The sequence below is a fragment of the Nipponia nippon genome, unplaced genomic scaffold, assembly GCF_047370975.1.
Source record: "Nipponia nippon isolate SJK-2023a ecotype South Korea unplaced genomic scaffold, ASM4737097v1 scaffold_3, whole genome shotgun sequence".
In the NCBI taxonomy this organism is placed as follows: Eukaryota; Metazoa; Chordata; class Aves; order Pelecaniformes; family Threskiornithidae; genus Nipponia; species Nipponia nippon.
In genome coordinates this window covers 75,611,511-75,638,634 of record NW_028262347.1, presented here as the reverse complement: position 1 = coordinate 75,638,634, position 27,124 = coordinate 75,611,511, and the positions used below count along the sequence as shown (strand labels likewise).

The window sequence follows — 27,124 nt, the reverse complement described above, 5'->3', positions numbered from 1 at the left end:
AGGCCACGCAGTTACAGGCTTTCATCTCGAGTCTTAATGACTGCATCTTCCTCCTCACTGCACCCTTGGCAATCCCATCTTGTCTATGTGCCCAGAATGACGGTGTCAAGACAGTTTTCTGGAGTCAGCAGACTTGCCAAAAGCAGAGAGCACGAAGTAGCCCTCCCCCTTCTCTAGTACATTATATGTGATCTACTTACTTTCATTGAGGAAGCCCTTCCACACTTACCTCTGCCTTTCTTATTTCTCATACATTTTTCCAAGCGAACTGTACAGCTTTATGGTTCATTTGCAAAAGTTGCCTCAGACATGCACATAAAAGAGAAACTCCCCGAAGTTACTGGTTAAATCTCTTCAGGATTCTCCTTCAAATTCTTCCTTAACCTACTGCTGCACAGCGCCTACCAAAACACAATGGATCAACAGGTGGCATGTTGTGACCCTACTGCTTTTCATGCTAACCAATCTTATTCTACTCATCTCCATGTGCCCTGCAAACACCTTGGGCAGGGCGTACCTTCTTTTAGGGGCTTCTATTGCCTTTTAGAGAAGCTAAGACAAACAGCGATCTGCTTTAAGAGCTCCTGGAAAACATCCAGAGGATTGGCAACTTCATTAAGCTTTTTGGGAGTACATTTGTCCCACGAAAAGGGATTTTAGCATCATTCCTCCTGTCATGGTGGATCATCACCATATGTCTCCGAACTTAATTATGAGGTGCCTAGGATGCCAGGCACTAGTACTGAAGAACATACAGTCCAAGTTAAAGAAAACAGCATCTCAGCTGCTCAGTAATGCTGTGATAAGTGCTGAGGTGCTCATGTACTCTCTGCGCTACCATCATACTGCTTATGAAGTACAAGGTCCAGCTTGCCTTTTTTTTTTTTTTTTTAAACAGGAAAAAAATCAGAGTATCCAATTAGGACATTTTTGTTTTCCATTGCTCTTTATTACCAAACTTCAAAAAAAATATTATCCACTTCTGTGGACTCTTCCTCTCCAGAGAAACACGGAGGACAGTCTGTGTAGTCTGGAGAGCTATAAGCCATTAGCAGCAGTGAATGAGTTAATAGAAAGGGTTAAGGATGATCTTAACAAAAAGAGCCTGGCCAGTTTTCTTTTAAATGGGAAGTGGTTGCTGGGATTTCTAATCTTTATTGATATGCAGCTATGGAAGTGTACAATACCAGGTAACATTAGGAGGCCAGAATGGCTTATTAAAGGACAATTACCTAGCAATCTAAATCCTGGAAAGAACTCAAGGGGAAGTGCCCACAGAAAGTTTCTGCTAATTGTAAGATAGTGAACAGATAAAGACCTAAAATTATCCAAAATATAAAGCATTAATGAGTCCAGACATCCAAAACATGACATTTAAATTTAAAAAAAACAATTACATAAGTAAAATATATCAAAAAAGAAAAGTATTTTTTTTTAATAAGCAAATTGAAAAGCCACATTAGACATCAATGTCCAAATTGCCCACATGCTTCTAAGCATCTCTATCAAAAAGAAGGTATCCATTCCTCTAAAGAAGGTATTAGGCATTAGCAGTCCTGGGGAACAGTTCAACATTCTGTGGTTTGGACATCTTTAGCACAGTTGTATATCAAGTTTTCTTGGTTTTCCGTACGAAACAGAGTACAATAGAGTTTTACATTATATGCATATAATGCAGGCCAGCTTAAAAAAGCAAAACAAAAAACCAGAACTGTGCAAGTCCTTGGGACATCTGTGCTACTGAAGAGGTGACAATAAAGGCCTATAGTTTCAAGAGCAACTAATTTAAGTTTATTCACATAGCTCATGTTTCTACGTGTTTCATATGTTCAAGAGGCTTTGATTTCCAGAAAGTGCTGAGGCTTCAAGCTCTGCAACTTCAATCGCTTCAAACACCTCAAATGGCATGGCCCAAAACAGGTGTACTCCAGTGACTCAAAATTTTGATCTCATTTGCTAAGATACCCATTTTCTGTTCTTATTTTGCTCAAGGTTTTCACTGCGTATTTTTCATTCTAAGGGCAATCTTTGTGTTAATTATTTTTTGTTAATAATTTTATTTTAGATGAGCGAACTTCAAGTTTTCCAAGGAACCCCTGGCAATTTAGTCATCTAAAGAACCCTCCTCCTCCTCCTGCTTTCTTCTCTCTCTCAGTTGTAGAAACAGCTTCTAGTGTCACCATCCCTCCTCACAAAATGATTGCATTGTTACAAAGTCCAATATGCAAAGGAATGTTTCTGGAAACACTAATTTAAGTCTTCATGATCTCCCTTCCCCTTTTCTTCTTCCTTTCTTCTACAGTGTAAACAATGCAGCCGTTGGCATGGACAGAGCTGAGCAACCTCCACAACAGCAGAATAAGGGAATATAATAATTGAAAACATATCCTGCAGCTTGATAGATGTGGAGACAGCGCATGTAGTTGTTATGATTAATTTTAGTATGAAGTCTATTGTATACTATACAGGGAATGTATCAGGATGGTTACAATAATTTAACGGTTATCTGCTAGAAACTAAGTTGGGCATTGTAACAGAATTTGCAATGGTAGTTCTTTGCGTTTCACGATCCTGCCTCCCCATGTATCCATATCCATTCAAAACCAGGAGAACTGGATTGCTCAAACCTTCATTTTAGAGCGGACTGTTCTTGCATAAGTAGTAAGTCATGCACATAAAGGCATCGCAGGCTGAAGTCCTTTGAAAGGTATTACTATTCAGAAACAGCCATGTTCTGTAGAGATGCAGTTGCACATCTCTGAAGAGAAGGCACCGGAAGAGGCAGGATTGCAAGGCAGTGGCCTTCCACTGGGAATGGGAAGATCCCAGATTGTCCCTGAGCCCCTAGAAGACACTTTCAGCTCTGCTGTCTACAAGCTAGCGTGACTGTTCACTAACTGTTGCTCAGATTTTGGCCAACACACAGATCATGCTAAGGCCTGATGTATGCTGGAAGCAGCACTATTAGGTCAAAGCGAGGGCAACATGTAGGCAGGACACAGTGGCCAGAAAGAGCCAAAGGTCATTATGCGGCCATTATCATCTGCAGCTTGCTGTCTCCCACAGCCATAATCATTGCATACCGGTTGTGTCTGGTAGTTTCTTCAGAACCTGCTAACTTGTGGAAACAGTATAGACCAAACTTCCAAGCTGGAAGGTTTTGAAGCAGATCCAACAGCAGCTGGACTGCTGAAGCTTTTGTGCTTTCCGGTGTGATACAGGGGACACCTACACCATGACAGAGGAGGAAGGATGAGCACTCTCACCATCGGTTAGGTAACTATTTTGCTCATAGGTGCACTAGTTATGAGTTGCAAGTTATAAATTAGAGAACTTGTGAGTTACAAACCTCATGATTTAAGTGATGAATTAGTGAATTCATGTGTTAGACTAGTCTGCACAAAAGGGACTGAACCCTTGTTTATTGTGTGTGTTTGTTTTCTTTCCTAATGAGCTAATAAAAGTTTATTTTACAGAGTATGTTGTCCTATAAATTTGAGGGATCCAAATGGACAGTGACAGCTACGGTGATACTGATAAGAAAAGAACAAGCTCTTCACAATGTTGCAATCACAAAGTTTTGATTGGTTTCCTCTTTTTGAAGCAATATAGTTCAGCAATTTTGAAAAGAAAGGATTAAACCTGCTCTCAATGGAAGAAATCCTGTCCCCTGACCTAAAGGTCACAGTAAGGTCACTGTTAATGCATTTTCACCATAACCTGAATTTGAGCGCAATTCCCTACTCAACGTATTAACCAGCCTAAACTTTCACCTGCAACTGCTACTATCATTGCCTGAGAATTCATCTGTGCATATGCAACCAACACAGTCAATAGTAGCAGTTCGGATTTCTTTGTAAAATGAAATCATGTTGCACATGGATTGCAAGAAAAGTACAATCAAAACTTTCAGCTCTTATTTTCCTTCCCAGCCAATCTCTGCCTGGAGAGGAAGCAGTTTGTTTCACTGCAATATCTGCATCCTTTGTAGGTGGTCAAGTCTGTTGTCCTCCTGGGGGAATAGAGAAAAATGCTATGCATGAAAACTTACGAGTTTCCAACCCTCTATGTGGGAGTTGTCCTCAGAAGAGAAAGCCTTTAATTAAAAACAACTTAGGAGCTGAGGTCCTGCTTGTTCAGCTATCTGCAGTCGTTTCACTTACAAAAGCTCGCTGGGATCCTAGATACGTTTAGGCTGAACTAACCAAACTTGAGAGCTTTCAGTGTTAGTAATATACTTACTTTCTTTAGTAGTGCTTTAATACTAGGGGTATCCAGAGATGGAATATACTACCTCCAAGCTATTTCTGAAATCTTTGCTTTCACAAAGTCAAAGCACATTATGGCATAAATAATAATAAATAATAAATAATTATGGCATAAAGCTACACTCATACAATTTCATGCCTTTTACTGGAGAAATAAAAAAATCCCTAGAGAACAGTATCACTTTATCTGAATTCCACTGCTAGGGCTGGGGTCATGCTGTTTCCCTGTGCAAACACCATGTGGTATATCCTGCACTTTGCTGACAAGAAGCAATCTAATACTAGGCTTCTGAATCCTAAACAAACAATATCGTAATCCACTGTCAGCTGCACAGTAACTGCTGCACTCTGTCAAAACATACTTTTAAGGATAAACATGCTACAAAAACCTGCAGGAAAAAAGAACAGATAAGTAGCCCTGCCTGAGTTGTAATGCTTTCTTCCACATGCCATCACCCCTCAAACATTATGCTTGCAGAAATGTAAAAGGGTATGAGTTCTTACCTTCACAGCAGAACGAATACATTGCTGCATGAGCACTTTGAAGAATATTTAGAATAACAGTGTCAGAACAGAGATCTCAGCACCATGGTTTCAGGCTTGAAACCAAACTCCAGCTGATAGTATTTCAACTTCCAGGATAGACAGAAAAGCTTTATAAATCAGTATTTAAGACAGCAATAAATGACATTGACTGGAAGCAACTCTACAGGGTTGTGTTCTCTGGTAAAGACAGACCAAGAGCAAGACTTCCTTACAGGTATGCCAGACACTGCTACATTCTTTCTGGACTCCAGGAATGGACTTCATAAAACCTGCAGTGCCAGGGCTCCCTACTCAGTGTAGCAAAAGGACAGAGGTAAATATTCAGGGACAGCCACCAAGTGTGCCCAAACCCCCCCCCCCCCCCCCCGCGAGACAGATGCACCTCCAAGCACATACTTGCATTCAGGCTCTTCAGTCAGGCTGGGTGAGGAGGGGGAGCTGTGCTATGCAAAACATTCACAGCTCAAAGTCCTCAGGAATTCTAGTACTGAATTCTTTCCTTTGGATTTGAATACTAAACTTGGGGACGAGGAAGGAAGAGACTATACGCAGTAGCTCAGAGCATTTATCCCTGAGGCGGGAGAGCAGGGTTCTAGACTCATCTTTGAAGGGCCTCAAAACCCATCTTTCACTTTCAGATAAGTGTCTGTATTAGATGAGGGCATGTATCGTTCCTCTTGCTGTATGAAGCCAAAAAAACAACGTACATGAGACAGCAGAAAAAGCAAGAGGGATTTTAGCTCCATAAACCTGGCAATTAAAGGCATTCTTATGGTATGGAACAATTTTTAGTTCTTAGTACTGCTTCCACAGTTTGGATTAAAAAAAAAATTCCTTCATAGCAATAAAAGGACACAGTCCTGGCAGCAAAGATGAGAACTCAGGAAGCTCACACTGTATGTTTCCCAAAGCACAGAGAGAAAAGTGTGCATCACGGTCTCCAGTACAGTACCACCGGGTGAATATTAGATTAATTTTCAGAGGGTGAAACACAAAAGACATCCTTTTAAACAGTCTAAAAGACCAACAGTGACTAAAACCAGGATCAGATGTATATCCCTGCATGAGTTATTCAATTGTAGGAAAAAAAATTTGAATTTAAACTTTCATAAAAAAACCTCAATCAGTTAGTATTCTGAAAGCATTAACCCAAGGGAGGAAAGAAAACCTGAAAACAGACATACCTTCACACTACACAATAAACTAAAAACTTAATTTACTGATAATCTTTTAGATTTTCAATATTTTAATAAACCACAGGGACAGCAAATTTTGAAGAAAGCACACTCCAAAGCAAAACAGTGTATCAGTTTCATTTTAGGACATGCTTTGGACAAGCGCTGGATCATCTAGTCCAGTCCCAGAAGTTCTCTCCATCCTAAATTGCTCTATGATTCTTATTGCCTATCAATGCATAATGGCAGGTTAATACAAACGCATATTAAGCGGGGAGTTAAACAGTCAGTGCTTAGCTTACCTGAAGCAACTTCTAAGTCGTGGATCAAGTAAGACCGACTGTTCAAATGAATTAGCACCAGAAACTGTTACTAAGTTCTGATCTCAGCATCCAGGGAGCAGTCAGAACAGTTAAACCTTCCGTCCTGTAATGCTAACAGATAACCATTAGGATTTCTTGCTTCTGCTGACTCTTCTCCTTGTCATGTTGCAAGATAAGAAGAAATGTAGGTTGCAGTACAATATAATTGGTAGATAATGTTCAGGCTCTGGTCTTTTTTTTTTTTCTTCTTTTTTTTTTTTTAAAAAAAAAAACTTGCTTGTGGAGGTCAAGTTGCCCTTCAAGTATTTTATGAAACAGGACTTTTCCTTGAAGCCCAACCCTAGTTATCTAATCTAGGGTTAGTTTTAACCTTGAAGTTGTCTCTGTTAGACAAAAGCGCCAAGGATGTTGCCTTGGCCCAAACACAGTGATAGAAAGCACTTGTTTTCTCAAATGGAGGGAGTCTACCACAGAACAATGTTAATTCCACACTCACTAAAAGACAATAGATTCCCCCTAAAACTTCCGAAATAGTCCAGCATGAAGAAATTTTAATTAACACAGAGCTTATGAGATCTGCACAAAACTTTAACCTACTTACGTCCTGTGGCATTAGTGCCAGCTCACTGCAAGAACATGTGGGAAGAGACTAAAATTGCACCAGTGAAGGTATAGACTGAACTTCAGGCTCGGAGATCCTTAAATTGTCCTAGGGCAATACCTGTGTAGAGACTACAGGAAATCTCTTGCAGAGGTCAATCTAAAGTCTCAATATTTAGCCAGCATTGGCACTCAAAAAAAAAAACCCCAAACCCCACACTCCAAATCCCCTGCATGACTCCTGAGAGAACATAAAAATCAGCTAACAGGCCATAATGACTAATCACGCACAGGTATTTGCTCACTGTAGCAAGAGAAAGATGAAGAAAATGCTAAACACTAAACCACAGTGTAAAGCCCAATTAAAAATCGGAAACCTTAATTCAATTCAAATCCAGTCCAGCATAAATCACTGCTAATGGAGCTTATCATCTAAAACTGTCAAGCAGGCACAACCTTCCTCTACTTAATAGAGAAATCAATCCAAGTAGGCCAAATGTCAGATGTCAGCTAGCACAGAGTGCGGGATAAAGTATTGAGACATAAAAGTTTTGTTAAATAGTGAAGTGGATATAATGAAAACCAAACAAAACTTCTAAGGGAACACTGCAGCACTCAAATCCTTCTAGCTTAAAATTAGGGAATTCAGCATCAGAACCACTTGCCCAAGCTTATCAAGACATATATACAGCTCAACCTCCAGTTTACCTCTGTGGTTTCATACAGAAAAGCAGATGGCAGTTTTAGAAACACTCTTTAGGAGGAAACTACCGCTACTTTATTTTTTTTTTTTTAAATAAAAGTAATCACACCATCTTGTACATTCCTACAAGCCTTCAAATGAGTCGATACCACATCCATTTGACTAGTACGGACTTCATCTCATTATTCCTAAATTGCTATGCAAACTTAGCAGGTAGTGTTGCTGGTACACCTAGGAAAAGGTTATGCTATTATAATGTATGCACATGCTTTTATACCCATTTTATATCCCTGCAAAGGGGTCTACTGCAGCTCAAGAGCATATTTTACCAATGCTATGCATATCTCAGATCTGAGATAAGGAAATAAAAGTGATTGATTCCGTTTAGAATCTTTAACAGAATAGACTTTACATATCACAGTAAAAAGAGAATCTAAACCACTTGTGATAGACTATGACATACAGGTCCCTTTGCATGTTATTTTAAAATCTCTATTTTTCTTTACCTGTAAAGCACTTCTATAACATGTTACTGGCACTGAGATAGCAAAGAGAAGTTGATGATTTAAGTAATTCTGCAGGTACTTTTGACACATCTCCCAGGAAAGCAAAGGCATTTGAGGTTCCACTGTAAAACTGCATTACCACCTATATTTTCTAGATAAAGTTCTCTTTTCAATTCAGCCATAGATTTTGCATCAACTACATGTAGAGTAAGATTTATATACCCACTATGGAATTGAAAATGGAAAGTTTAATGTTACTTACAGAAATCTATATTTTCTCCCATCTCAGACCACATAAGCTGTGAGATTGAAACTACTGCTACTTACAAGTTATTTTTCTAGGGGTTCCCTGCATTTTCATTTAAGTTTTGTATTTTGTAGAGCTATGCTTCAGTGAAGAAAATATGAGGTTCTTTAGCTATGAAGACAGCAAAGATTCACTCCCCACCCCTTACACACCCCAAAAAACCCCAACCCTCTAAAGAAACTCTTTAAGGCTATATTGAAGAGATTGAACTAGAGACTGTCTACTTAATACGCTGCTGATGTCCTTTTCCTTTGCTTCCTTCTAATAAAACCACTGTACTTTTTGCTACAAGGTTAGTCTTTAAGATACAAAATAAACAAGGAAGAAGGGCAATTTCTCTTCCTCACCAAATTCTGAAGTAGATTTCAATGCCAAGACGTAAAATAGTCTTAAATCTTGCCAAAAAGCTTTCATTATACATATTCATCAGAAGCTAGGTTAGCAGCACTACTTCTAGTATTTTGGTTTAGCCATTACTGTGTTGAGAGAAGTGTTTTAAGACATTTTGTTTGGAAGGTAGAGAGTACTAACTCCCCCCAGGACCCCAGCATGCTAAGGTGGGAGAACAGAGCATTCCAACCAGCATCCAGAATGCTCTGAAGACCAGGGATAGCATGGATATTCAAAATGGAGATTAGGAAAAGCTTCCTTTCTAGGAGGGTAGGGCAGCCCTGGAACAGGCTAGCAAGGCTGGTTGTGAAAACTTCCACCCCTGTAGGTTTTCAAGACATGGCCAGACCAAATCCACAGCTGACTTTATACTGTGTTGGTGATCGTTCTGTTTAAGCAGGATGTTGGACTACCTGACCTCCCAAGGACCCTTCCAGCCAATACTTTCCATGATTATGTGAAAGAGGTTGAGAAAAGTACATGTAGGGGAGAGGGAATTATATAGGTTGCATGTTCTGAACAGTAGGCCAAGGTTTATGACTTTATCTGACAAGGACTCCCACATTGTATTGTTTTCCAGAATCAACAAATAAGTTATGCAAACCCTTCTGAAAATCTCTGATAACATGATATTTGGCAAGGATACTTCTCATGTGGCTGAAACAAGCCTGTTAACATGCACATAAAGCATGTAAAGATACCTAACAAATTTGCAAGAGCATTTTTGTCACATCTTAGTTTGAGAGTCTGTACTACCATGTACATTTATTTATACCTCCAGCTTGCACTGTCCACGCATATGTGAAAGCAGGAGCCGAGCTAGAGCATGCACAAGTATATTGACCAGCAAATCACAGCGATAAATGCATCACTACCATATGGCATGGCAGAAAGTAGCCTACACATGCTTTAGACATGGACTGCCAGATTGCTTTCAGCAACAGAGAGGTACAAGCAGTGCTTCACCCTTAATACGACTCACATACTAAAGTCAAGAAAATCATACAAGTTTACTGACAGAGTGAGTAGAGAACTAAGCCAACACCACAAGTTAACAAAAGATACATCTTAATATATCTCACAGTTCTTGCATTCACTTGTATGCCATGACTTATTTTAAAGAAAGGGCTGGAGAGTGCAGTTGCGTGGAAGGGAGGAGACGCACAGGCCACACACGCTGCACACAGTGCTTACAGCCAGCTGGGAAACAAGGCACTGCCATACCGCTCCCCAGCCCCAAAACTGAACAACTCCCATTTTTCTAAGACATCTGATCTGAAAAAAAACCATTATCATCACTGGTTACACTGAAATGCCAAGGACATATTAATTGCTACATTAAGTTGCTTGACTAAAGCCTTCGTTTCTATATTTAAAATTCTAGCAAGCTTCTTTTGTCTATTCTAGATTATAATTGCAAATACTTGAAAACTGTAACTAAGCTTCATCCTTACAAGACCCTCAGTAGAATAACACATTTCAGCTTCCTGACTGTGCATCTACTTCAGATGCAAGTCTCCTGATGTTTATATAATTAAGTGACCAGAACCAATCAGCAAAACAATTTGTTTGTTTGTGTTACAGGAAGCACACTAACAGCATTTTCTCTTCAAGTACTATTAGAGCTATCTGACCCTGTCTGAGCCTCTCGAAATCAAGTGCATTTCTGAAGTCTTACATTTCTAAACCAAGTTAAAAACATACAGAAGAGCATTATTTTCAGAGGAAAAAAAAATCCACACCTATCCGCAAATGAACATCACTGTACAGTCACTCCTCTCCCCATTTACTGAAAACCCTGCTTGAGCAGTCATTAATTATCTGTTTTCCTGTTTGGCGAGATCAGGGTTCTAAGAACATCTAAATAACATAACTTTTTCCAGCATGGAGAAGAAGAGTGGGCATACACACGGTAGCTGTGTTTTTAGTTACTCTCTTTTTACCTTTTACATCAAAAAGGTTGCCAACAAAATTAAGCATCTATTGTCCAAGCATGCTCCAGAATAAGATATCTGTTTCAACTAACAACAGCAAACTACTGGTGATATATATTATGATACTAGTGTAACAGTATTGAAGTTTGTACTTTACAAGTAAGATTCCCGGATATGGTAAGAGAAGGCACATCTTTGCTGCATAATCTATGAAGATCACCATGGTTTACAAGATCTTACTTTCCACTCATGAACACAAAGAGAGCCAGAAGCCTAAAGAGGCTCAAACGCATGTTTCGCTTCATACATACTAGTAGATTCACAGGAAAATTAAGCATACACATAGTGCCTTTTGAGAGCAAGGATCTGACTACAAACATCTTTAAAAATATGACCTTTCTCCAAATCAGAAGTGAAATGAAGTTATAAACCCCCTAAACTATGTTCTGACTTCAGATCGAGTACTTGTGCTAAAACTACACAGTTTTACTTAGTGAAATACTGTAACTGCACAAGTACATATACCAGTTCCTTGCCAACACCCTGGTTTGAGATCTTTATCAAAAATAATTAAAAAAAAAAAAACAAAACACAACCCATGAGATAAGGTTCTCCTATACCCCAAGAAATTGGGCTAATCATCAGGCTACAGGATTTTGAGGAAAACCATTCCAGACTCCCTTTAATTTTGTGTGCACAACTAAGGTGTTTCCTGCAACAGGGACTTTGAACCCCAGGAATTTCCCAGAGATACAGCCGGTCGAGAGAGAGAAGCTAGCTTTCTCAGTGTACCAAACCAAGAAGATTCAGCTTAGGAAATCCTGTTCAAATGCCCTCTGGCAAGGGAGAGGCTTGAACCTTATTCAGAAGTGTGCTAACCACTGAATCTGTTAAACAAAAATATAATGCAATGAATTCTGGCAGTCTAACCCTTTGCTTCCGTTCCTTCCTGATAATCCAAATTGATGGGAAAGCCTGGGGACAAAACAAAAAGATGAAAAGTTTGATTTTGCTCAAAAAAAGGGGGGGGGTGTGTGTTTAAAAAAATCCTTAATTTTAAATTTTTCCTGTTTTGAAAAGGACTTTGCTGGTGAACTGAAAAAGACCACTCAAAATAATAATTCTCTTACCCAGCACAAAGAAACACACATAACCACAGAATATTTGTTTTTAGAAGAAATCTGGAATCTTAACCTCTTAGTTTTGTTTGAAAGCACATGGGCTTTCAGGTTTTGCGGGTTTTTTTGTGAAGAAACAAAGCCTTGCTATGGAATTCAAAGGGATGCTTTGTCCAAAACATAATAAACCTGTTACAAGTGATAGGTGCCAGCCTCGGTCAGCTCTGTGACAAGCTGTGTGGTTCTACAGCTTCCTAGAGAAGCTTTAAGACTTCAATTAGAAGCCTTCTCAGACCCAGGAAAGGTTATACAAAAGAAATCTGAAACTGCTTTTAAAAGTACAAAGCTAGACTTAAAGAGTGAAGACAGGCATCCACGTTTCTCTTCCCATTTAGTGACAAATGATCTGAGTATTAACTTGAAGGTATTTGTAAGTGAGATTTTTGCAGGTTTGACAAACAATATAGACTTTAAAATTTGACTCCATTTAGCTGCCATTTTTTCTTCCTCACTTCAAGATATCAATTACTAAAGCATGTCTCCTTAACGACTAAAATTCAAAAGGTAAACTTTTATTTCTTTAAAGCCTAGAAATTCTCATTTTTAAACATTGTGAAGCTATCCTTCGTAGGAAGCAGTCTACAGAATTGCAAAACCTTCATGGAAGACAAAGAAGATGGTATCAGAATGACATACCTCCAAAAAGCAGAGTTTCTTTCCTGCTAGAGAGAGAAATTATTAACATGCATTGCGATTAGTGCAAAAATCAATACTATCTTTGCAGGTTGGGTAAACTAGGTTTTTAGTTGCTGCTATGCAAACATCAAGCGGAAAAAATTTTGAGCTGTTTTTAGAAGTTGGGTAATATGCCCATATTTTTTCCTCTCAAATGTTTAATGACTGTGTATGATTAAACACCCATCCGGTGACGTCTTCTACATCTTGCTACTGCAAATAATAGAATATTGCAGAATTCTCTAGTGATCAATACATTGATAAAAACCAAACTATGACCTCAAAAAGGTCAGTCAGGCTAACTTAACATTTAGAGTCCACAGGAAATGCATGACCCCATTCTTTTCACTGCTCTACAGAAAAAGCCAACCCAGCAAGCGCAGCTGTGAGAGGATGCAAACCTTGCCAAGGCTCAATGAAATCATGAAGAAAAGTATGAAATGGTTTGCCTACAACACCAAGGGCTTGGACATGGCAAACCATGTCCCAAGTAGTAAAGAACAAATCAAATATTGTTGAAACAGAAAAGCTAGACTTTCCTGTCTCTTCACATAAGTGGCACTCCTACATGCCACTCTCCCCGTCATTTATTATCAATACTTCTGCCCTTGTTTCCAGACATACTGTCTCCACTTCAGATACATTCCATTTTCAGTTTGCCCTCAGCTGGCAAGAAAACTATGAATCCCAATTTTGAAAAGCCACTGGCAGAATTACTATTTTTTTTTTAAACATAAGACCAGCATATTGCCTCAGAAACATAGTCATGGTGTTCGACTTTAAATGCATTCCAGAAACTTGAAGTACAGGTGCTGCAAATGTAAACAAACTATTTAGATCTGGATATAAGATCTGAGTTTTATGTAAGGACAGATTTACACAGGACAATGAGAAAGGGACAGAAAAGAAGCCTTAAACGAGAAAGCAAGAAGCTACATGTAATAAAAATGTGAACAAGTGAGGAAAAGGAAAGAAACAGATGCACACATCACGGTATCTTCGACTTCAGCTATGCTATCCCACCAGTCTGAACAAGTGCAAGGTCATTAAAGAGCTGCAACACAGATATCAAAGGAACAAGAGGTACATTGTGCAGTGTTCAACTCCAGAGTGGGGAATGGAGAGACAGAAGAGATGAAAAGCATTTCTTGTAAATCCAAAGAATGCAGCAAAATCAAGGATCCCAGTGATAACATTGTCAAAGCAATCTCGTTTTTTTTTCTGTACTGACTCAATCCAAAAGACAGGATGAAAAAGGTGTATACACAGCGAAACGTGCAACAGAAGCAATGAAAATGCAAGAGGCAGCACGTTCCCTTTGAGATTATTTCTCATATCAACCAGAACTTCCTCGCCTGTCAGAGAAAATCTCCCTGAACCACAGATCTGTTTAGAGAGCCCCCCCGGGAACCTGTCCCATCTCTTCATTCCTTTCAGTAGATCCTAGCAGCAAAGATTGGGAGGGTGAGGTGGAAATCACAGCAAGATCAATGCATGACATATTTCCCGATTCATGACCTAGGACATTCAGATGAAAAAAATTCCACCCTGCTTACAAGGCAGAAATATGGTTCTGGAAGAGAGAACACAGATTTTTTTAGTCCAGCCAGTAGCAGAAGTATCTCTTAGCTCAGAAGGGTCAAAGACACTTGCTTCATGCACAACACAAGCCACAAAACACTCCAGCAGTTACTCACAGCTGGAGGACACAAATGAAGTCTCGATGCTCAAACACCAAAGTCTGGTTTTGTTGCTTATTAAGCTTGCCAGAGAATGCAATATCTCCCTTTCTGTGTGCGGAAGCCACACAGAGTGGATAACCAGGTAGAAAACTTTTGCAGGTCATGCAAATGGAAGGGGAAAGGCTGTTCAAGAAAGCAGTACTATACACTAGGCTCCTGACCCAGTAAGGAATCACCACTCAAAAAAAAATAGCAAGTAGCAGCGCAGTACTAGTGAAAGCCTCTGAAGTGACTCTCAAACAAAGGTTTTTGTCAATTGTATTTAAACACTTTCCACAAGTTAAATCAATAGAGAGCCATTAGACCCACACTGAACTTTAAAGAAAAAATGAGTTTATAATTCTCAAGCAGGCCAATTTTTGTCCACTTTTCATATTTAAGTTATGGAAGAAGAAAAACGTTTTTCAAAGAAAGTTACTCCTCCTCTATTTTGAAATCAAATGACTGAAATTCCAATTTATCAATTGAAGAAAGTTTCATGAAGAAGTATAAGGGTCCTGGACTACCTATTATTCACAAAAACAACCCTTGTCCTGAACTACTACTTTTCAAAGCTGTAGAGACAATTCCGGAGAATCTACAACACCCAAAGATTGTAAGAGGAGGCATACTGGGCCAAGACCAAATGTCCATCCAGCCCTGTAAATCTGTCTCCAACAGGCTTTCATCACTCTAAGCAGGTCACTGATACTGACCTTACATGGACGATCTTTGAAGCCCCTGACAGGAAAATCCATCACCCTTGAGGGTGACTAAGATTTTTCACCATTTGGTGATATAAGCCACATTTATTCTGACTAGCAGCAGATTATCTTTGCTAACAAACAGTTCAAAGGCAATTGCAACTGCGACTATGACATTCAACAGGGAACAGTTTGCACCACTACAAAGTCTCAGCACAAGAAAGAGAGCTGTCCTACATGACTTGCATGAAGAAACAGCAGAAGTGAGAAGGGTAGTGCCCCTCTGGAGGAACACAGGGCAGGACCTGAAACCTTGACAAATACTGCTGTGGAAAAGATTGAGACCTTGCCTCAGCAAGCTAGAAGACAAGAAATATATTGGACATTAAAATTCCTAACCCATAAAAATAAAAGGAACAAGGAGTCATAGCGAATGCCTAGGGAAGAACAAAAAGGCTGCAAGAATACTTTATAGTTCTCCTGAATGCCCTGTTGGCTTCCAACTGGCCTCAACTCCAGGACTCAGAGGCGTGAGCTGTATTTATTAGCCTCAACTGGATTCCTCTTCCACTCTTCAGTCTCCACAGCTTCGTGGCAAGGAGTTCCACAGATCTAATTCTTGTGGTATGAAGAATTATCTGCTTGCTGTTTGTTCTGAACTAGGTTTCTATTAGCTTCATTTGATGTCCACCAGTTCTTGTGCTGCCAGAGTGAATACAATAAGTCCTGTTTGCCTTCATCTCATTCATGATTTTGGAGGGTTCCCTCCTACAGTAAGCTGTTTTTCTTTTGGACTGAAAAGTCGTAGCTTGCTAAAGTGCTCACATCTCTCACCATCCATATGACCCTCTTCTAAGCATTTTCCATTTCTACTGCCTTCTCTCCGAGATGAGGGAACCAGACTGCAAAGACTACCCAAAATGTGCGGGAACCACAGATTTATATATTGGTATAATGTTGCTTTTCTTCTGTCATTTTATTTATTGATTGACACTGAATAAAAGTGGATTTAAATTTTTTTGTTCAAGTACAAAAATCTATTATGACTCCATGATTTCAGCTGAGAAAAAGCTTTTTAATAAACCACATACTACAAGCTGGCCCTTTCTCTTGTGCCCCAAAATAGGCAGCAAACTGAAGTCATGCAATAATAACAAATTAGTGATGCTTATGAGGAAATAAATTGGTTTATTCAAAACAAGCAAAGGTAAATAAGTAACTCTCCCCATGTGAGGATGGGCAAGTACCATCTTGATGAATTTTCAGCAGGCACATACCTCCTGTTCTCATACAATAAAATCATTCAAAGAGCATAACTCACATGGCTCATTTAAAAGTGACAAATAAAGGAGTGACACTCTAGTCACCTGGCAGCTAGCCACAGACTTGCTCCACTGAAAGGAATTTACTCAAATAATAGTCACATCAAATACTTAAAATTTTTAAACTTGGCAGAAGAAAACCTGACTCAATGCCACCACATTCTCAGTTTCCTGGAGTTACAGATTAACATACATACATATATAGGCTCTGGCTAAACACCACCTGGGAAAAATAAGAGACCAGTGTCTTTATGAATTCTGCAAGCTGTATGAGTCAACAGGACTATCTTCATTGCTGGTACTACTCCACCATACAGAATCATCATATTCTTTAGCAAGAATATGTTGCATCTGTTATGGGCAGCAATTAACACTCTGGAAATGTCTGCTTTAGAAATTATTAACTGCTTTATATTAAAGAGACACATAACATGCCTAGATATGACACTGAAAATACTTTAATGAATAACCAAAAAGACCTCCCAAATACAGGACAACTTAATACAGTGTCAGTTTCTAAAGCCAGACTCCGAGACAAAACAGCATTTTTAATGCTGTATATACACACATATGCATATACACACAGATATGTGATACACTTCAACAAATTTTCTATCTAGTATATAGACTGCATTTTATATACACATACATATACTTCTACTAGTCAACATTCTACACTATATTAAGGACAATGGAAGTAAATACTTTCAGTCATGCAGTATTACTGCCTATAGTTACAGGGCTGGAAGAACTGCCAGTAATGGTGTGCTTCAGACTTTCCTGTAGTAAGAAAAAGCTGCTGTACCTTTATGCTTGACTGTACCCCGGATACACAGAACTTAAACAGGAGACAAACTATCATTTTGGCAAATAACCAAACTCTTTTATTCTATTTAATTATATTGGTCCCTCACCTGCTTCAATTATCAATAGAATATTACTACAAAATACTATATTTGAAATAAGAGTTGTAGAATGATATTCTATACATAAAAAAGCTGGAGGTGTGATTGGTATAGAAGTTACCACTTAAAAGCTGACATAGGTACATGAGACAAACTAGCTTTTAGTAAGGTCTGTAAATGGTGACAAGCCAGAGAAGAAACTACATTCTGCTCACAGACTCCAACACACATTAGCAGAGTGATTTTCCCCCACTTGCTTCACCAGCTTCACTTACACCATAAAAGAGGACTCAAAAAAAAAATCAAAGCAATATGAAAAGTAATACCAATGCATAATCTGCCAATGTATATTTTTATAGCATTGAATTCTAAGTTCTGGTATTTCTACAAAACTTATCACATTGTCAGGAAAAGTATTGTCTACTACTCTCTTCTTTTCCTGACATCTCTTCTGGATTTTTGGCAACATCTGACTTGCCAAGCCAAGGACATCTCCTTATATCCAGCATTGTATTTTAAATGTACACTCACATTAAGAACGGGAAACAGTTGGACTGCAGGGCTGTTGGGGGTGGAGGTATTTTACACAGTCACAGTACTTCTCCTGCAGAACTTCTATCTGAAGAAAAAACCCGAAATGTCCCCCTCCCCAAATAAAGTCAAGAACTCTATCAAACCAAAGGGGATCAGGGCCCTCTGCTCAGAGCACATTTACAGCACAGTTCAAGAGGCAGCTGCAGCCTGCAATCCCCAAACCCATGTGCAGCCACAGTTGCTTGCCTGACCTATAAGCCACCTACCAGCTGTTGCTGGCACTGAGCGCTGCTGCCCAAGACCCGACAACTAGATGAGCCAGGGACAAGGGTCTCCTCTCATTCAGGGCACACTCCCCAGCAACAGGTTAGCCTTGGGTCTCCCTCTTACACAGCTGGAGGGGCCATATACATGGGGATCACATCATCACAGGAGAGAAACCTGGCAGGGCCACTACAGATCTGCTCCAGGACACAACTGTTTTGAGAAAACAGATGGTGGGTGCGCAGAGCAGGGGAGCTGGGAGCTTGCTCAGATTTCTAACCTTAGGAAGAAAGGGGGGGCGATGAATATATATTTTTGAAGTTCTTTAAGCTTTACAGTTATTGGCATGCTTTATGTGCAAGTACTTTCAGAAGAGAAAAGGAAAACTTGTTTGAAGTTTTTTGGTCATAACTTCTTACCTGCAGATGAAGACAGAGATGCCTGCTTATGCAGTGGGCCTAGCGCAATCTGCTACTCCAGGCATAGGCGTCAACTCTGCTGACAAGGTCAGTTGCTAGAAGAAAAAATTGAAATGTTGTTATACACTAGTAAAACTACCTTATTGAGCGTAAAGTCCTATTCCCCCTCCTCCCTTTAACGTTTTGGAAAAACAGTGTTCACCTAACACCTACAGATATAGATATATAACAGCCTGCTACATACAAGTAGTATTTTATGTTTTAAAAGTTACTTCAAAAGAAATGTGGAATACTGCACTTAACTTGCTACTTCTTATACCTGGTGTGACATTTCCCTGCTATAAATAACTAAGTGTGGTAAACAACATTTCAACAGCTTTCCAGACCATTAGGAAAAACTAAGCACTGTATTAAGTAGTCACGAGCATCTACCACAACTAAGCTGTAAATATAGGAGATTATTTCACAATCATCTTTCCTAATTTTCTTTTTAAGGAAAATAATCCTCAAACTGGAGGTGTTCCAGACGTAAAAACCTCCAAGTACTCTCCAACTGCATACCCTGACTCCCTTGCAGTATTGAATCATGGCCAATGCACGCATAAGAAGTCAAACAAACTAGGCAAAGGGTAACAAATCCCAAACTGCTGATTAAGACTAATATTAATCAGCTTGGAAGGGATGCTTACTACAATGATGTTTAACAGCATCACTGTAACAGACTTACAAACATTGCCTAATACTATGTCATAGCCAAGGAGAACATGTGAGAAGTGGTTATTTTTAAACCTTCACCACCAAAGACTTTCTGAATAATCTTTTAAAGCAACATACTTATGTATAACACTAAATGGAAACTTTACAGCTTGACAGAAGCATAGAAGAATAGATCTAAATCAGGAAGACTTTCCTCTGATCTTTTAGCATCTCCTCTTCCACCATTGTCAGCCATTGAATTTTGTCAAGACAAACTGCTTTTCTCCTAGTACCTGTCAGAGCTATATGAAAAGATTCAATAAGCACCAACTCCAGTGTAAGCATGTCATAAGGGTCCAGAAAACAACAAAGATCTGGGAAGAAAGGACTGGCCTGTTGTAAAATACTAGACCACATGCACTATGTATCAAAGGAGTAATTACTTCTCTCATTATGGCCAAAAACTTCAAAATAGGACACATTCAGGAGCTCCAGAGATCTGAGGCACACATCGAATTGCTTTCACCACCACCAGCTGAATATGTAGCTTTCATTCACAAACCAATATTCATTAAATTCGCAAGTTGTCAGAATATGTTTTTCTGAAGTGATGTTTTGTGCTTTCCACTCTGTGGACCCACTAACAATTACTAATGGTTCACATGAGCCTTTTACTTTAGCTCCAAAATTACCATAACCAGTTTTTGGTGAGTTTATGCCTCTCAGCTGAGAAGCTTTAACTTCATACATGGAAAAAGTGCTTGTTAAACATCCTTAATGTATTTGCCTGCAGTTACATTACAGAACATTGCTTTAGATTCTCTACTTAGGTTTATTCACCACATAGTCGTAACTAGAGTCAAACAGTCATAGATAATGCTGAACATTCATTTAACCCACCACATCAGGTTAAATCACCAGTGCTTGAGCCCCAGTTACTTATCAATCCCCATATACACACGCTAGATTAGGAAAATGCATCTGGTTGTAGGATACGGATGGTGACTCAGTTAATCCAGAGATGTATATGCTTGAATTTTCTTGGGGAAAGGAAGGGTAGAGAGGAGAGAAATACCATCTCACCCCAAACTATGAGAGCTCAGCTTCAAGATGCTAAAGTTGTCTTCACCTATTGCAAACTGATCAACTGCCAAGACACAAGTAGCAAACATTTCAGTTACTGTTCCTTGTTAACTACTCCAGAACACTTTACAGAACAGGCAATGAATAGTGGATTTTTAACCTGAGAATGGAGTAGCTGTGATGCTGATCCAGCAGTAGGGACCAACACTTCCACTCAAACAGAGCCGCATTATCTTTAGCTCTATTGAAGCACTAAAGCTCTTCTCAGACCACTTTGCAAACTGAGTGGGAAGGAGTAAGGATAAGAGCCACATTCTGTCCTTAGGGACCCCTATTAAATCAGATTCTCAACATCAGCCACTTCCTCTTTGTTTTCCTCAAGCCATATGGCTTCCTGACAAAATCTGTACAAACAATAAATCCATTAATCAAGCCACTGTTGGAGGAAAAGGCTTCCCCCCTCCCCCTTCTCTTCATCAATCCAGACATTTTAATAGAGATATTTTATTTTATGGAAGTCCCAAGGAAAATACTAAAGCCTTCTTTGTTCTCACACTGCAGCCCTGTAGACTGGAGCCCCAATTCCAGTACGTACTTGTAGAAGGAGATCCTGACATGTTAAAAGGCAAAAAGATACAGGAATAGAGAGAAGTCAGTCAAGCCAACAAGAAAGGGGTCCAGCCTTACTGAATCTATTACTAGGGATACAGTATAAGTTGCTGCCTAGGCTCCCTAGCATACTGTGTGAAGAAACAAAATAACAAAAACTAGGTAGAATAAGAGAGGCAGTAGAAGTCACTTCTATCCCTCTAAGACTCTGGGAAGATGCACACATGCAAGTGCCAGAAGCAGGCCACAAGCAGCTGAAGGAAGAACCTCTTTTAAGAGACGCCACAATAAAGGACTTCCCCAGAGGCCAGATTTCTTAGCAAGGTGAACCAAGATGAGCAATTCCACGTAACAGGCTACAAAATCTGTTTGGTGTCTCCAACATGGTAAAATCATGCAGGTGATCATGCGATCCTGAGATCATGAGGAAATGAGCACTGCACATGCAAGGAACTCTATGGTAGTAAGGAAGCATAAAAAGAATAAGATTTCTAGCTCTTGTAGGTGGGAAACTCCCTTTCTTGCAGGTGGGAAGATGCCCCTCTCCTGTGGGACAGCGGAGAAGAGAATTAAAAACAAACCTAAGCAGGCTCATTGCTTCACCAAACCAAACCAACCAGAGACTCTGCTCAGCTTCAGTTCTCCTGGTGTGTGTCAGTGGGCACACACATATGCCAGCTTCACGCTGCTGCAGGGTAAAAATCCGTTCATAAAGAATATATATATACACTGTTGGGCAAGCACATACAGAAAAAGTGAACATGTGGTAAAGCATTCCCTTTCTTCCTATTTGATCAATAGGCTCAAAGAGGGTACAAGGCTGAGAATTCAAGAGCACAGAAAATATGACAGAGGGAACAAAGACCTAATTTTCTTTGCCTGCAACATCTTTTGAAGAGACCCTTCTTGTACTCTCAGTTGTTGCTTTGAGACACGTGGTGTCTGTTATCCCTGTCTATCCCAAGCAACTACTTGCATCACACCTTGGAGCCTACCCAGCAGAGAAGAAAGGGGATTCCTAGTGATGATGGAAGAAGGGAGAACCAAAGATTCATCATCTGAGTATATGATGGCATTACCAACAACAGCAAACTGAACAAGGTTAACATGCCAGTCACCACTTTAGAGAATAGACTTCTTTGACTAAACTTTTATTACTCAATAGTCCGCAGCGCAGAAGGATTGGGAAGAACAAGAAATTACTTTCAAACTCAGATGGTCTCTTTCAGTCACACATTTCTAAAGCAACTGTGACCCTTCCACTCATGTGGAAGGAAAATAGGATTGGCATGGTAACAAATGTTTTTACCTTAAATCATGTTTTATTTTCTTCACAGTTGTTCTATAGCTTATTGGATGACCAAAACTATGTCCCAATTCATGTGAACCAAAGTAATCCTCTGTTGAAATGAAGTTCAGGAGAAACATGAAGCAGTTTGACACTGAAAAAGACCTTGTGGAGAAACAGCATTAAAAAAAGGAATGAAGTTGGTTTTTTGTTGTGTTTTTTTGTTTGTTTGTTTTGGTTTTTGTTTGCTTTTGGTTTTTTTTTTTTTAAACACAGGAAAGCAGCATCCTTGATTACAAGCAGGAAATCTTTAAAATGAAAGCCCTTTCTGTCTTTGTTGAAGCTAAGTAGCAATTAGCTGTAAAGAAAAAAAATATGGAAAGAGGAATCTCAAAAGATTGAGTCATTATCTCCAAGGAGAGACATCTGTAGTTTTAACAAGGTCAGAATATTTCAGTCAGTTCTTTGGGGTAATGGGAGATACACGATGTTAGCTTATGTTTCTATCAAGGTAACAACAATTCTAGAAGACCACAGACATCACATGGAGCCTATCGCTATGAATTATTAGCCTTGAGGTCAATCTAAAAAGATACACCATCATGCCCAAATTACAGATTGATTTGTAAATGCCTTGATGTAGTGGTGAAAGGTATGTTTGTTTTGAACAGAGTAGTGAGGAAGATCAGGTGCTGCGAGCTAGGGAGCCCTTCCACCACATCTGGATCAGATGGTCCCAAATATCTTATCATTGTTAATCAAAAGTCAGCCTTCAGCAGCTATATAAAACCTACGTAAAAATAAATCTGGGATTGGTGTATGGCTCCTAGCAAGAAAAAAGCTTCCCTGTGACAAATCAGCTAGTGCAAGCAGCATCCTTGCTTGAAGTCTCATTAAAAAGCCTGTAGTATGAAGGTCTGCAGGTGCAAGATGGTGTCTTCATATCAAATGTCAAAATGGAATATAAAAAAGGTTGAGAAGAAAAAAATTTAGGGGTACACCAGTGGAGAGAAGGTAGTTCTCCCTCCTGCTAGCTCACTACTCTACTACCATGATCTTAAGAGTTCTGCCTGTCAGTTTTCTCCTTGCAAGTACGTGAAGGGCATTTGCTTTCCAGGAACAACAGGCTTGAATTCAGTTAATACTGTTTTAAGCCTTTAGAATTCCAGTTGTTGAGAAAAGGGAAAGAAAAACACTTCAAGTGTTTTTTGGTGGTGTTGTTTGTTTGTTTTTGTTTAAACAACATATCCAAGAGAGCCCCAACACAAAAGCTAAGAGGACATCATCATGTAAAGTAGAATGCTCACAGGTAGGGCACATCATTTTCTCTTCCTCCAAGCTACTAACATTTTCCCTGGCAACACCCATCATTAAAGCCCACTGTAACAATTAACCCAAGATCAAAAGGGCACGCTGATACAACAGAGAGCCATCAAGACTCATGCACAGACTGCCCAGGTACTACACCACTCCCTCATCTCCTCGCGCATTCTGCACAACTCCATTTGGAAGAATACTAGAGTAATAGCAAAGAAACCGGTAATTTTCTCTTCTCCTTGTCAGCAAGTTTTTTCTTAAGACAGCAGGCATTGCAACGTTACACTTACTGATAGGAGGCATGCTTTTGTCTGCTTCCTTCGGCAGTCTTAAAAGTGCAAAGATTCCTGCAGACTGCTGATCAGAGACCTGTTAGAAAACATTGCCTTGGCCATACTCCTGTAGTTACATGCATTCAGGCTCACTTCACAAGACAATTATCCAACATAGCAGTAGAGAACGTGTGAAGTCATAGCAAGAATTTGCTTTGGTGTTGAAAATTTCTTTTTTCTTCTTTCACCAAAGTCTGCTCTGTAGATTTGAAGTACAACGAGCAACTCCATCACTTTACATGCCTGCCTTATCATTTGAAATAAACTGCACAGTTTCACCCTTGACTATTAATTCTTCAAACAGCATCAAACTCTTGCCTCGCCTGCATATGACTAGATATTTTGCACTGATTCTCAGAAAAGCATGTATGAGAAAGTATAAAGAAAGAGAGACTGAGGCAATACATTCCATTCAAGTGGTGTTTAGCAGAAATCGGGATTAGGTCTGGGTATTCACATATCCACTGACCTGTTGGGTTGTAGGTTACTAGGAAGTGTGTTGAGTTAGCTCCCATTGCTATTAATCCTAGCAGTTAGAACCATAGGAAGACATTTGAAAAGAACAATTGAAGTTAACACATGTGCATTAACCACGCACATCTCTGAAAAAGTATAACGGGACAAGTCACCCAGGTATTTAGGCGACAAAAATGGTAGCACACTGGCAGCACATAAAAATGGTAAAAATGGTAGCACAGTGATGTGGCATTTGATCTAATTTCTTTCCTTAAGGATAAGTCTGGTTGACAGTAACTGAAAAAAGACTGGAATGAAATTCTGTTTTACTTGCATTAGTGTAGTTAAGGGCATGCACGCAGGTAAAACTAGTGAAGAATAAAACCAGATTTCTCTTCCTTAGCCATTGAGCATAAGTCCCAGCCAGCGTAACAACCAAACTAGTGGCAAAGCAGTAGTTTAGCATGCAGCCTGTGTTTGCAATACAGACAGAATCCAACAGTCCCTTCAGTTCCCTCAAACAGTCGATGTTACAATTCTTGAGGAAACAATTCTTCACATTTTAGGCACTGCCAGACAATTTCCATTTCCATATCATAGCAATTTATCATCAATTGTGGAGAGCCTGTTCCATTTAAAAAATCCTGAAAGACTGCTGTCATCTTTGTAAGCAAAGGCCATTCTTTTCTGCTTCCATAGGTTGTTTACACAGCATCATTTTGTATGATGACTTTGCCTGCTTTTATATGAGCACCAAGGCAAGTTAGTTTGCAGAGTACACATCAGGAACAGAAAATAATCAAGATATCGGAATTAAACAGTCACTGCAGATTATTTGTAAATTCAAATTGGTTCAATTTAGCATCAACCCAAATCAGCAAAAAAAAAAATCCAGTTTCAAGTCAGTTTTGTCTTTAACACTAGCAGGAATGTTAGACATCACTCTGCATTTCCAACTAACCCTTTCAATACAAGAACATTCTCATCCAAAACAGTGATTTCCCAGAGGGTTTAAAGGTTACCTTCAATTACCCTTCCTTGGCAAAAAGAGTCATAAGCCACTCCTAATACACCCCCCGCCCCGATTCCAGCCTTCTTAGAATTGCACAGGGCAAAGCAAAGCACTTAAGTAAAGATAATGCTCTGTAGCAGCAAAAGCTGGTGGGAGACACCAGAAAACCTGCACCTTTCCTAAAGGCCCGCAGTGCTTTCTTTTGATTGCTATCTGGCACGCAGTGCACTACAGCCTTCACATTTGATTCCACAAACACATCTTTTCCTTATTTCAAATGCACATAGTTCCATTCACACTCTAAAGCAGAAGTCAGCTCTGCAGCCAAAAATTGTACCATTCTCCCTACCCGCTCCATTTCTTCCTGTCCCACATGGCACCCCCTCAATTTATAGGGAACTGGGTCAGGAATCAAATCCAGATTTGTAAGAGCCAAGAGCTCACAAACTAACAGTCCAGCAGTACACATGAGCCAACGAAACTACAGTGCAAGCTATTTTGTATGGCTCACCACTGCTAAGAGGATAAAGAGCCAGTGAATTCCTCCCTGTGCATGGCAATGTTCACCTACAAGGAAAGGACTATACCAAGACAAAAAATTTCCAAGTATGAAAGACATCAGAAAGCCTACCTCTTGGTTGTGTCTTTTGCAGACAAGGCAAAGTTAAAGTGTTCAAGGGCTGAATAGACTTTTGTTGTTATCATCAATATGTTGAGATCTTTATTTCAAAAGAAGTTTTGAAAAAACCCCACTAGTTTAGGATTTTTTGTGCTGATGCACACAAACAAGTAGAAGACAACATGTCATTTTCTTGTATATGTTGGAACATGGTAAAAGTAACTCAATTTCAGTATAAGAATAACACAGCATGTTTGTTAAGTAGCATTCTCTTTCAGGTAACTTGTGTCTGCAAATAGCTAGTTTCTATAAAATGAATTTCAAATGTCTCTAACTGAAAGCACACACTAGATAATAGTAGGTAAAATACTGAAGTATACAGCTGCTATGCATTTCATGGTTGTAAAAACAGTCACAGATGGCACCTGCAGAGAGCAAAGTTGGGCCTGAAAGCTTGCAGATTTCCAGCTTCCTCCACAAGGGTTTGTCCTTGTTGAAAATGAGCACCCTCCATCAGACCTTCAATCAACATCTGCATGTCCTGTGTCGTCATGTCCCCCCTCCCCAAGTATGTGAGGAAATGTTATTAGTGGGATTATAATACACCATTTCTTAATTGCTACTAGTCAAAGGAGTAAATATTTTATAACAGCTACTGCTATTATATAATCATAGACTTCTTTTTGTCTGGAGCTTTAATGTCTTACTTCATTATGTAGTCAATAGAATCCACACTACCTTTTTCTTTCCTTGCAATTAGCAATGAGTCAATGGAAGACAAACAGAAAGCTAATTTTTTTCTGGTTTTGCTGCACTCCTTCAAAAGAAGTTTAATCAACCCTATGGAAGCAATCCTCCCAGTGCAATGAATTTCAAGTATGCTTGGACCTTGCATAGGTGCAAGTGTAAGATAAATGTGAGAGATGGAGAAAAATTTATTTCTCTATTACAAGCCTTTACCTCCATCTCAAACAGCAGTATGTAAAGCCATAGCATTTTTCTCTACAAGACATTAACTTAGGAGAAACCTTGTAGAAAGCAATCAAGACTCCCACAACAGTTTCAGAAGTAATGATGATCTCTAGTTAGACACTTACTGGTATTAATTACCACCCAGTAGAACCAGGACCAACTAAGCACCAGCTACCAGGAAATGCCCAAGAAGCAATTTATGCCATTAAAGTCTTTGAGTTTTATTTATTTGATAGTATCGAAGTAAACAGCAAGTTTTTGCTTTA

At 39.4% G+C, this 27,124-nt stretch overlaps 1 protein-coding gene across 2 annotated transcripts in view; it reads right to left on the bottom strand.

Moving 5' to 3' along the window:
* RASSF8 (Ras association domain family member 8) overlaps nucleotides 1-27,124 on the bottom strand; it is a 96,051-nt gene that overhangs the window by 36,367 nt on the left and 32,560 nt on the right. The window contains exon 2 of one of the 2 annotated variants that reach the window (XM_087766815.1): nucleotides 18,475-18,569. The gene's annotated coding sequence lies outside the window, so the exon portion shown is untranslated. Of the gene's footprint in view, nucleotides 1-6,291; nucleotides 6,457-18,474; nucleotides 18,570-27,124 lie in introns of those variants that run through there. The other variant, XM_009465087.2, reaches the window with a different exon arrangement.